Source organism: Sturnira hondurensis, unplaced genomic scaffold (genome assembly GCF_014824575.4).
Source record: "Sturnira hondurensis isolate 20B ecotype Veracruz unplaced genomic scaffold, ASM1482457v3 Scaffold0020288, whole genome shotgun sequence".
Taxonomy (NCBI): domain Eukaryota; kingdom Metazoa; phylum Chordata; class Mammalia; order Chiroptera; family Phyllostomidae; genus Sturnira; species Sturnira hondurensis.
In genome coordinates, this window is record NW_028092919.1 from 249,617 (window position 1) to 262,737 (window position 13,121).

Below are 13,121 nucleotides of genomic sequence, written 5' to 3' on the forward strand. Positions count from 1 at the left end.
GAGGTTGAATCAATTGCCAGAGGCCAATGATTTGATCAATCATGCCTATGTAATGAAATCTCCATGAAAACACAAAAGGACAGGGTTCAGAGAACTTCTGGGTTGGTCAATACCTGGTGAGTTCAGGATAGTGGTGTGCCTGGGGAAGTCCTGGCTCCTTGCCATTTCTTCATACTTTGTCCTGTGCATCTTTTCCTTTGGCTGTTTCCAAGTTTATATCCTTTTATAATAAGCCAATGATCTAATACAGGGGTATCAAACTCATTTTTATGGGGGGCCACATCAGGGGTTGATGTGGCAAAGCCTCAAGGTTGCCTTCAAAGGGCCAAATGTAATTTCAACTCCTTTACAGTTAAGGAGTACTTACATTTATACAATGCTAAAATTATTTTGGCCCTTTGAAGGCAACTGTGAGGCAGATGTGGCCCCTGGTGAAAATAAGTTTGACATCCCTGATCTAATAAGTAAAATGTTCATCTGAGTTCTGTGAGCTGCTCAGGTGAATTCATCAAACCCAAGGAAGGAGAGGGTTGTAAGAACCTCTGATTTATAGCTATTGGTCAGAAGCACAGGGCCTGTGACTGGCACCTAAAGTGAGGAGGGGAGGGCAGTCTTATAGGACCCATCCCTTCATGTGTGGGATGTGATGCTGTCTCCTGGTAGTGTCAGAATTGAGTTGAATTGTAAGACATCCAGCTCGTGACTGGAACATGCTTGTTGGTGATGTGGGGGACCGCTTCATGCACAAACATTGAAACTGGGTTCAGGAACCCTAAATAGCTGCCATTCTCAGTAACTCTAGGACAACAAGGAGGGCTTCTGCAATGGGAGGTTGAGCATCCACCAGCATACTGGAGCCCAAGGGCTGGAGCATTGGTGAGGTTAGAACTGTGATGGTAGTAACTGTTACTACTATTATCACTGTCATTACCACTGTGACTGTTATTACTACAGAGCCTTTGTGCCAATGGGGAGGGGATGTGGAGAAATTGCAGTTCTGAGGCCTTAACTGCTTTAGCCTAAGGCACCTTTGTTCCATTGGGGAAAGTGGCTCAGAAATTTTCTTTTCACAGATGTATGGGTTGCTTGTCTCACCCGTACTTCTAAGCTATGATCTTTTTACAGAGCAGCATTGCATTTTGTTTACCAAAGGCAAGGATTACATCATATTTGACCTTGGATCCCAATAGGTGGAACACAGTGACTGGTTCATAGTAACTCTTCAGGGAATCATCAGCATGGACTTGATTACTGACCTTCCATACTGCCTCCTATGGTGCACACAATAGCAGCATCAGGAATTTATGCCATGACTATCCTCCTCTGACACCTGAGGAAACTGATGCTTAAAGAGGGCAAGTAACTTGTCCAAGGTCCATAACAATGAGTGGTAGAACCAAGACTTCAACCTGGTGGTGACTGATTTCAACACCTGTATTCTCAATCACTGTATGAATTTCCTATTGCTGCTATAACAAATTACCAGAAGTTAGGTTACCTAAAACAACACAAACATATCATCTTACAGTTCTGGTGGTCAGGAGTCTGAAATGGGCCTTATGGGGCTGTGATCAAGGTGTTGGCAGAGCTGGTTCCTTCTGGAGCTTCCTGCTTCCTGCTTGCTGCATTTCTCCAACCTCTGATTCTGCGGTCACATAACCTCCTACTACTCTGACCTCCTGACTCTCTCTTACAAAGATCCTGGTGATTATATCTAGCTCACTTGGATAAGGCAAAACTATCTTGCTATCTCAAGATCCTTAACATCATTACATCTGCTAAGTCCCTTTTGCCACGTAAGATGCCACTGGCAAGTTCCGAGAATTAAGATAAGGATATCTCTGGGGACAATAGTTTGGTCTACTGTAGTCTCCCTCTGTGCCTCCCCCCTTACAAATGATGATGAGATAAATTAATGAAGGAATGAGTGGTGTAGAAGAGTGGGCCCTTAGTTTAGCTGTTCTCAAAAGCAGATAAGGACTTGGGTATAGGTGGTTTACTTGGAGGTGATCCCAGGAAACCTAAGTAGGGCAGTGGGGAAGTGAGACAGGGAAGGGGAAAAGCTGATAAAGGTATATAAGCTGGTTGTCCCTGTGGGGAAGTGGGGTTTGGTCCCATTGGGGAACTGTTTTAGGAACTGTTTTGAACACATCTGAGAGTCATCCCACTTGGTGGCTTACCGCAACAATGTCTAGAAGCTGGAAGCCTCACAAGTCTGGAAGCTGGGTATCTAAAATCCAGGTGTCAGCAAGGTGGCGTCCTTCTAGAGACTTTGAGGGAGAATCCATTAGATGCCTCTCTCCCAGCTTCTGGTGACTGTTGACAATCCGTGGTGTTCCTTGCCTTGCAGATGCATCATTTCAATCTTGGCCTCCATCTTCATGTCACCTCTGTGTCTCTTCTTCTTCTAAGGACACTTGTTAATGGATTTAGGGTCCACTTGGATAATCCAGAATGATCTCGCCTCAAGACTCTTAACTTGATTATATCTAGAAAGATCATTATTCCAGATAAGGTCTCATTTATAGGTTCTGGGTAGATACATCTTTGAGGGGTCACTATTCAACTCATGACAGATGTGAAGCTGAAGTATTTTTCCACAGACTTTCATCCCTCACTGGCTGAGTGTCAAACCCTAGTACTGAGCTTGGTTTCTTTGCATCCACAGAATGCCCCAGGCAAGAAGCCAGAAAAGGAGAGGCAGTCATTTTATGTGGGAAGCAGTCAGCATGCTCAAGAGCAGTCCACCATGGCTGCAGGTGAACCCAGAGGTGGGTCTGGGGGACATGGCATGAGGGAGCAAACAGGGTCATGTAGAATCTTCTTTAGAAAGATGGATGACAGAGAGCCTTCCTGTATCCTGATATTTCCTCCCTCCCTCCCCCAACTCTTTATGTACCCTGGCCTTGCCTCAGCCTATGGAATAGATGAATAAGCAGGAAAAACTGTTGTCTGCCCAGAAAGCTGGAGAAAGATCATGGCCAAGGGTGTTTCATGCCCCTCCCACACAAGCAGGCCCCAGCCTTTGAGATTGTACATCCTTCTGAGCAGGCCAAGCGGACAGAGGGGCGGGGTAGGGGCAGAGGTGGGGGAAGAAGTAATTAGTTTGATGAATTTTCTTTTTAAGTCATTCTCTACATGAGCCTCTCACGGCATTATAGGCTCAGTGATGCATTCCCTAAGTTTTATGAATCCTTAAACACGGGCCATTTTTCAAAAGAGAGAGGTGAAAGCAATCATTTGTTGGCACAAGCCCTGGGTGTCCCTGGTCTGGAACAAGGACACCTGATGAGGCCCCCTGCAGGCCACAGAGGGCTTTGGAGAGTCAGAATGAGGCAAAAATCTCCTTGCTGCCCACTTTGCTGCCAGAAGTGATGTGTATTTCATGTCTATCCATTCACATGACAAGCCATTTTGACATGGCCACCTGGTGCTGAGATTTTGGGCTTGGGATATAAAGGTGACACAGCCCTGTCCTGTATAAGCCCATAGGTTGCTCAGAGGTGTGGCTGGAGAAAGACTGTGCCAGTAAACCCTCCTCACTAGTCTGTGTGGTCACACCTGCAATGCTTCCTGTGGTGGATTATATAATTGCCCCAAATTGTTCCCTGCCCTTTGGTCGTATTCTCCCACTCTGACTTTGGACTTGGCCATGGACTTGCTTTGGCAAGTTACAAATGTAAGATAGGTTGAGGCTTGGAAAATGCTTACATGATGGTGCTAGGCCACTTGCTGCTTTGGGAATCTTCGGCTGCCAGATGAACAAACCCAGACCAGCCTGCTGGAGAAGGACAGCTGTGGCCCAGTTATCCCTTTTCTCCACCAGACTGCCAATATCCAGAAGCAGAGCTTTCTGGCTGACCATGGGCTGTTGGCCAGGATAGGAGGCAGTCAGTAAAGGAAATGCCATTTATGAGCAGGTCCTGACTGGGGGCACCTGGAGCTCAATTCTACTGGGGATCACTGAGGGACAGTAAGGACCTCACGCCTCAGATATAGCCTCCTGATGGGTACAAGGGCCACCTAGTTATCTTCTACCTTTCTTCAGTCCTTGATTGAGGAATGTTCCTGTGGGACTTTCAGCTCATCTGTAGCCTAACTCAGGCCCTGGAGGCCAGAGAAAGCCCACAGGCCAAGAGGCCCAGACCCTGGCACATAATAGGTGCTCAGTAAATGCTCATTCTCACTTTTACCTCATTCTGCATGAGGGAGCCTGCTGAGCTAATCGTAGAGCATGAGCTAGATAGATGCCACTAAGTTTCCGGGTGCTTTGTTTCACAAACTGAGTTAACTGACATACTGTTTCAGGTTTTGGTGTTCCCCATGAGAAGCCCCCACCTGAGCTTTTGATGGGCTACTCAGGATCTATTGTTGGCTTATTCCCAGCATAGAACAGTTCCCAACTTTGACCCTGATGTTCTGCTGGCAAAACTAAGTTCACTTTCTACTCTTGTTGGGGGCTTTTTGATGATGGGACTAACAAATAGAACTCAAAAATCTTTGATCTTTTTCTAATTTGAGGTCAGTCTTCAGATTGTAAGTTCATTTTAACGAATGAAGAGGCCTCCCAAGGGTTTGAGTTTAATGCAAGCCATGGAGCAGAGCCACTGCCTTGGGAGGCAACTGGGTATTGAACCAGTGCACAGTCTGGTGGCTTCCTTTCTTGCCAGCCTGATGGACATTTTCCTGAGGTGACCCAGCCTGACATATTCTAGACTCCATCTCCACTTTCCGCGAAATACATAGGTGCTCTCTCACTGCAGCCACCAAGTAAAGGAAACCTAGAGCAGTTGGATCTAGAAAAAAGGCCCCTTCAATTCTCATTTATGAGAAGACATCAGATCCGGGGATCCTAAAAGCAAGTGATCTTTGCTTCCCTTTCTCTAAGGGAATGACCAGCATCTATCTCTCTCCTTTTGACCTTTGGCCAGCCTCCAGAATGCCCATTTCTTTTCTGAAGCCAAATTGGCAATAGGGCCCAGGTCCTTTCTGAGCAGAGCTGATCTGCCCATTGGATAAGGTGGGTGTATGCCTGACACCAATCTACTGTACTGAAGCCACAGCCACTGTCCAGTAGCAGGGACAGGGACTGGCCCTGGCCATATTTGGTGGGCAAACACATTTATCTCTGAATATCCTATGACTACATGTGGACATGATTAGTGAACATTGGCCTGGACCCCAGCGAGGAGCCCAGCTCAGCCCAACCCAGCCCAGAAGAGTCCTGGCCTTGAACCTTGTTCTCACCTTTCCCTTACAAGGGGAGAACATCTGACCTGGGGAAAAAAGAATGCCACGGCTGCTGGGCCACCAGGGCATGTTCCAGGGGAGAGGCCCTCACTTTGGATGCCTCCTGAGCTGTGGATTTATGACAGAAATGGCAGAAGTAGCTCTTGGGGTTTGGAGGGCAGGATGTGTGGCCATTTGGTGTGGGAGGGTAGAGACCATCACACCAACAAAGGCTGTTTGCTGTTGAAGAAGTTGCATTCCTAGGGTTGTCTTTTAAGACCTTTCCTATCTCATGGGATCACAGAAACCAGCAGAAGTGTGTTTGTGTGGGTGAGTGACTATGTGTACATGTGATTGTATGTGCCTGTGTATTTGTGTATGTGTGAGCATGTGTTGCATAAGTGTGAATATGGATGTTTGTGTGCTGTGTGCAGACATATATGTGTGTACATGTATGTTGGCATATGCCTGTATTTACATATACTTGTGTGTGCACGTGTATATACAAACTTCACCTACACTACAAAATCTCTGGTGCGGAGGGGAGACTAATTTTGGACCACAGTCAACTCTGTAGGCCTAGGACCTAGAGGTAAACTTTGAAATGTGGAGTCTCCAAGGCATTTAATATTAGTGTTTCTAGTTCCTCCTTGAGTCACAAGTAGAAACTGCTTCCTTATGAACACCTCACCTCTGTCCTTCCCACCCTCATCTTTGCCATTCACTTAAATATATATAAATATAAATTGGTTATGGTATTATAGTTGCCCCAATTTTCCCCCTTTGCTCCCCTCCACCTAGTATTCCCTATTCCCTCCATCAATTACTGCCTTAGTTCATGTCCATGGTCATACACATTACTTCTTTGGCTTCTCCATTTCTTATACTATTCTTAACATCCCCCTGTCTATCCTGTACCTATCAATTTGTACTTCTTTTTTTAAAAATATATTTTATTGATTATACCATTACAGTTGTTCTATTCCCCCCTTCATTCCCCTCCACCCGCAAACTCCCTCCCCCACCATTCTCCCCCCCATTAGTTTATAACCACGTGTCTCAATTTCTTTAGATTCTATATTTTCCCCACTATTCTCGCCCTCCCCCTATCTATTTTCTACCTACCATCTATGCTATTTTATGTGCTTTCTCCCCCCTTCTCCTCCTCCTACCCCCCTGTTTCTAACCCTCCATGTGTTCTTCATTTCTATGGTTCCACTCCTGATCTAGCTGTCCTCTTGGTTTGCTTTTGTTTTAGCTGTGGTTGTTAATAGCTGTGTGTTTGCTGTCCTTTCACTGTTAATATTTTTCATCTTCTTTTTCTTAGATAAGTCCCTTTAGCATTTCATATAATAAGGGCTTGGTAATGATGAACTCCTTGAACTTGACCTTATCTGAGAAGCACTTTATCTGTCCTTCCATTCTAAATGAAAGTTTTGCTGGATAAAGCAATCTTGGCTGTAGGTCTTTGGATTTCATGACTTGGAATACTTCTTTCCAGCCCATTCTTGCCTGTAAGGTCTCTTAAGAAATCCGCTGACAATCTGATGGGTACTCCTTTGTAGGTGACTGTCCCCTTATCCCTTGCTGCTTCTAGGATTCTCTCCTTCATTTTAGTCTTGGCTAATGTAATTATGATGTGCCTTGGTGTGTTCCTTCTTGGCTCCAACTTCTTTGGGACTCTCTGAGTGTCCTGGATTTCCTGGAAGTCTATTTCCTTTGCCAGACTGGGGAAGTTCTCCTTTATTATTTGTTCAAATAAGTGTTCCACTCGTGGCTGTTTCTTTCCCCCTTCTGGTACCCCTATAATCCGGATGTTGGAACGTTTAAAGATGTCCTGGAGGTTCCTAAGCCTCTCCTCATTTTTTTGAATTCTCATTTCTTCATTCCTTTCTGGTCAGATGTTTCGTTCTTCCTTCTGGTCCATTCCATTGATTTGAGTCCCAGTTTCCTTTCCATCACTATTGGTTTCCTGGACATCTCCCTTCATTTCAATTAGTTTAGCCTTCATATGTTCCTCTAATTTGTGACTATAATCAACCAGTTCTGTGAGCATCCTGATAAATCGTGTCTTGAATTGTGCTTCTGAGAGGCTGGCAATTTCTCAGTCGCTTAGAGTTGTTGGCTCTGGGACTTTGAGTTCTTCTTGCGCCATCTTTTGGGCTGTTCGTGCCTGTTATGTAGCAGGATTCGAGCCCTAAAGTGTTCACTAGAGCAGGGCAACTAAGTCGCTGGGTTGTGACGTTGTATGTGGGGGCGGGGTCAAAGAGGGACAATAGCTTCCCATCTGCTGCCTGCCGCCGCAGCCCCCACCGCAGGCCCCCACCGGTGCCGCAGCCACCACCATCACCAGGCCCACACGTTTCGTTCCACTGCACGCCAGTGTGCCACCGCCGTCAGCCCTCCACCACTGGGTTCGCCCCCTGGGGCCTGCGTGGTCCGTCTCACTGTGTGCGAATGTGTGACCGTGGTCAGTCTGCCCCACACCCCGACTGGTTCCGGGCTGCCTGCGTGTCTAGGTCAGGGGATCTGTCCTGCCCAACCCAGCTCCACTGCTAGCTCTGCCTCTCTTATCATCCCCGTTGAACGGTTCGTAGTTGTCGGACTTCCGTATAATTCCGTTTTCTGGTCTTTGGGTGTGTCCTAGTTCTCCAAACCTTTGTTGTATTCAAACTTGGTTGCGGGAGAAGGCACAGTGTTTCCACCTATGCCTCCATCTTGGCAGAAGTCCCCTCTCAATTTGTACTTCTTAATCCATGCACCTTTTCCCCAATCTCTCCCTTCCCTCTCCCAACTGATAACCCTTCCCATGATCTCCACATCTATGATTCTGTTTCTATTCTGCTTGTTTGCTTTGTTTTTTATATTCAATTGTTGATAGCTGTGAATGTATTGCCATTTTAATGTTCATAGTTTTGAGTTTCTCCTTTTTCTTAAATAAGTTTCTTTAACATTTCATATAATAATGGCTTGGCAATGAACTCTTTTAACTTTACCTTGTCTGGGAAGCATTTTATCTGTTCTTTGATTCCAAATGATAGCTTTGTTGGATAGAGTAATCTTGGATGAAGGTCCTTGCTTTTCATCGCTTTGAGTACTTCTTGCCAGTCCCTTCATGCCTGCAAAGTTCCTTTGAGAAATCAGCTGACAGTCTTATGGGAACTCCTTTGTAGGTAACCATCTGCTTTTCTCTTACTGCTTTTAAGATTCTCTCTTTAACTTGGCATTTTTATTATGATGTACTTTGGAGTAGGTCTCTTTGCATGTGTCTTGTTTGGGATTCTCTGCGTTTCCTGGACTTGTATGTCTATTTCCTTCACCAAATTAAGAAAATTTTCTTTCAATATTTTTTAAATAAGTGCAATTTCTTGCTCTTTCTCTTCTCCTTCCAGCACCCCTGTCATTTGAATGTTAGTACAGTTTGAAGTTGTCCCAGAGGCTATTTAACCTATCCTCATTTTGGGGAGTTGTTTTTTCTTCTTGTTGTTCTGACTGAATGCTTTTTTTCTTCTTTGTGTTCCAACTCATTGATTTGATTCTCAGCTTCATCCCCTCCACTGTTGGTTCCCTGTAAATTTTTCTTTATTTCACTTAATGCAAACTTCACTTCTGCCTGGGTCTTTTTTATGCTGAAGTACCCAATGAGTTCCTTGAGCATCCTGATAACCAGGATGTGTTTTGAACTCTCCATCTAATAGATTGCTTATCTTCATTTTGTTTTGTTCTTTTTGTGGAGTTTTGTTCTGTTCTTTCATTTGGGCCATATTTCTTTGTCTCCTCATTTTGGCAGCCTCCCTGTGTTTATTTCTGTGTATTAGGTAGGGCTGCTTTGACTCGCTATCTTAGTAGTGTGGCCTAATGTAAAAAAGTGCGCTGTAACTTGGATGGGGCAGAGCCTTAGGTAATTACCAGGGCAGGGCAACCTGTGTGAACCAGGTTGTTGGAGTCTCAGATACGGTGCTGCTGCTCTGTGGCTCTGTGTGGGGGAAGGGCTCAGAAGGGGAACAATGGCTGCTGCCTGGCCTCTGGAGTTTTGTCCAGAATGAAGCTCTCTCCTGGCACTTGCCCTGATGCTAGACATTTCAGTTTCTCCCCTTATGTTCCAACCTGCTGCCTCAGTGCTGGAGTCCAGAGGGAGTGAGTTAGAGTAAGTCCTAAGTCTGTCGTGGGCCCTTTAAGAGCAAATGCTGGCCCTGGATGGTGTAGTTCAGTGGATTGAGCATGGGTCTGTGAACCAAAGAGTCACCAGTTTGATTCTCAGTCAGGGCACATGCCTGGGTTGTGGACCAGGTCCCCAGTAGGGGGCATGCAAGAGGCAACTACACATTGATGTTTCTCTCCCTCCCTTCCCCCTTGTCTAAAAATAAATAAATAAAATCTTTTAAAAAGGAGGAATTGCCTGAGATCCCACAATTTCTTCCGCCACCCCAACTTCTACTGATTTTTACAGCAAGAAGTTATGGGAATTACTTCTTGGCACGGGAACCCTGGGCTGGGTGGTCTGGACTGGAGCTTGGATTTCTTGCTCCTGAGATATCCTTCCCAATTTTTATCCACCACATGTGGGTGTGGGACTGACTCGCCCATTCTGGGTCTCCGCATGTACGCCCCTCCTACCAGTCTGAATAAATGCGGCTTCTTTAATTCCTTGGTTGTCAGACCTTTATACAGCTCCATTTTCTGATGGTTCTGGGTGATAATTATTTTATTGTTTAGTTGTAATTTTTGCTGTGATTGTGTGAGGAGGTGAGCCATGTTTTCATATACCTTCATCTTGACTCAAACTCTCCACTGCCATGTCACTGTTGATCAGGGATGTTGGCACCAAAGTGCCAGCACCTCCATTGCCAATAATATCACCTGTCCCTAATCCCAAGTATCAGGATCATGGGGCAGCCAAACTGTCCCATCCTGAGGTCACCTATACCTGCCTGCAGACTGAGTGGTGAGTGACAGTGATTGTTTACTAAGCACCTAGTATGTGACAGGCTCTGTGACTCTTGGCTCATGCCACATGCCCTCTCCATGTTTCCTGGGGTGCCCTCTCAAATACTCTACTTGCACTCACATCCTTATCTCAGGAATTACCTCCAGGAACCCAAACAAAGCAGGTGATTTATCTGATTGATGAGTTGGGGCAAAGCATGCAGTCCCAGGGAGCTCAGCCCTTCCTGGGTCCCCTTTGGGAGGCAGCCTGCCCAGGAAAAGCATGTTATCTCAGCTCCTTGTGGTCTTCAGCTCTGCCTATAACTGAGTGAGTCAGATCAATGCTAGGGAAAGTGTCAGCAAAGCAGTTGTTGTGAAAGATCTTGAGCCACATCTGCCAATATAACCTTTTCAGTAATAAAGGACATTTTGGTGAACTCTACCTTTTGGATTTCTATGTCCACTCCTCCATTGGTTGAGAGGAGAAAAAAGGAGTATCATTAACTGATTCTCCTGAAACCCCAATATTTATCACTGTATCTGAGAACCCAAAAGTACCAGGACATAAGCTGGACTCACTCATATTTTGTTGGCAGTGAGAACAACACCAGAAGTTAGACCAGTGGGGTCAGACCAGAGCTTGGTTCACTAACCTTGGTACTTGAGTTCTGGCTAGGAAAGAACTCAGAGCCAAGAATCAAACTATAATAGAAAGTTTATTTAGAAAGTCACAGAGGTAGAAGTGAGCTGTACAAGAAGTGGGCTCAGGAAACGAGTTACAGAAGCAAAAGAAGGGTCCTGGGAGGTTAGGAGAAAGAAAAGGAAAGGTAGCATGCCTGGGGAGAAGAGCAGGTAGAGGAGAAAAGCATGGGGGTGTGCTCCCTGGAGAGAGAGCCCCTTGGGCCCTCTGTCCTAAGGGTTTTTAAGGGTGGTAATTTTAAGGGAGATCCCAGGGGAAGATCCCAACAGAATATTCATCAGCTTTCCAGGTGTGTCCTTTTAGGGTCAAGGTCTCCACTGATTAGTTGGTGCCAGGGCAGGGGGTCATTAGTTAATGCAGCTGGATCTGGAGCAGCCAAGATATCACTTGTCTGGCTTTGCTGCTTATGGGCCTGGCGCTGAAACACACCTGAGGCCTAGATGTATCTGATGAGGGTCAGAACCTCATTGTCCTGGGGGCTTAATGTATAAGGGCTATTCTCTGACCCCCTTGTTTGTTTCAGGGGGTCTAAACCAAATGACCAGCTGTATACTAGGGGAGGAAAGGTTACCCTAGGGGCCAGGTCCTTGTTTTCCCAGTTTTGCCCATTGCTAGGCATCCAGAGCTTTCTGTACCTGGCCCATCATCATCGCTCTGCTCTTGTCTGTTTAACTACATACCACAATTTGTTGAATGGAAAAAAGTGACAGCATTATTCAAATGCAGGTCAGTCTTCCTCTAATGCCATGCCAGTTTCTCTTGTTCCTGTCCAAGAGGGGAGGGCTGGGGAGACACTGAGGGGGCTGGGGGAGCAGTGGAATGACCTTTGATGCCTGTCTCTCCTGCCTTTCTGCAAAGAGAATGTTCTCTCTGTGGGCCACAGCCCAAGGGTGAGGTCGGGCTGCTCTGCCCCGGGGAAGCCAGGACTTGGCTGGGGATGTGCAAATCCCTGTGCATTTTCCTTCCAGCCTCATCTAATCATAACCCCATGTGTTTTGACTGAAAAGCTCTACCTGCCTCTCGGGACTGATGTGAAGTTGAATGCCTGTTTAGCAAATTACAGCTTCCCCAGCACCTCCTGCTCCTGGGAGAGAAGGAGCCTTAGAAACGGAAACTAAAAACAAACCTCATCTCTCCATATCAAGGCTTGGCCACAGCAATGATAGCTGGGCCCAACTCGGCAGAGTGCGGAGGCTTAACAAAGCGAGGTGAAGTCTGGGGCCTGCCAAAGAGAAGGCTGAGGGCATGCCAAGCCCACCCTCACGCTTTGGGCATGCAGGGAAAACACGGAATGGGGCTGGGCCATTCTGGAAAGACAGCCAAGGGCAGCTTGCAGCCAGGGCTGGCCTCATCTAAAGTCCAGAAAGGGGGAGAGAGGGGAGTCCTGTTCACACACAGACGGGAACAGCCTGTTACCGACATTCTCCAAGGCCGGGAGGCTGATCCCATTCCTTTCTTCTCAGTAACTTAAAGGGAGAATCTAGGGGATTATGGTGACTTTTGCTTAATGTGAGGTTCTTGAGAAACAGATGCAGAGATTGTAGCAAGTGACTCCTCAGCTGATTATGTATGAATAAAGAGCTGAGACAGAAGACAGAGAGACAGGTTAGAAGGGAGGGAAGCTGCAGCAGGCACAGGTGTGTCTCGGGCACTCCCAGCTTCGGTATATGCCCCTGAAGTCCAACAGTGAGCTGGGGTGACCTCTGCTGGAGGGCTTGCAAGATGCCTGCATACAGGCCAGACTCAGCGAAAGACCACAGGAGTAAGAAGATAGTTACCTCAGCTCCCTGACCCCAAGGTGGGAGACAGAGGCAGGCATCTTGAACCCTGTGGCCTGTGGCGGTGTAACTTTCTTGATAATGCATCTATCTCTTTCCTATTTCATCTGCCCTACTCTACTGCATTTCCTCCAAATAAACCAGTTGTGGTCTAAACTCAGATTTTCATCTCAGACTCTACTTCGGAGGAAGCCCAAACGAAGTCTTAATGGAAAGAAGAATCTGGGGAAGCAAGTAAAGGAAGAGACTGGAAAACACTCCAGGAGGACTGTAAACCTGGTGCCTACAACTTACAGAGAGGTAAAAAGGTGTTTATGTTTATGTCCATCAAAACCTCCTTTTAAAAAAAAAAAACACAAAAAAAAACCCTTCCAACTCCACCCTCTTTTCTTATAAACAACCTCTGTTTTTTCCAGAACAGGAACAATGTGCTAACAGGACTTACCCAACTGACTGAAAAGATTTCCTGATGACAGGAGGCCTCCAGC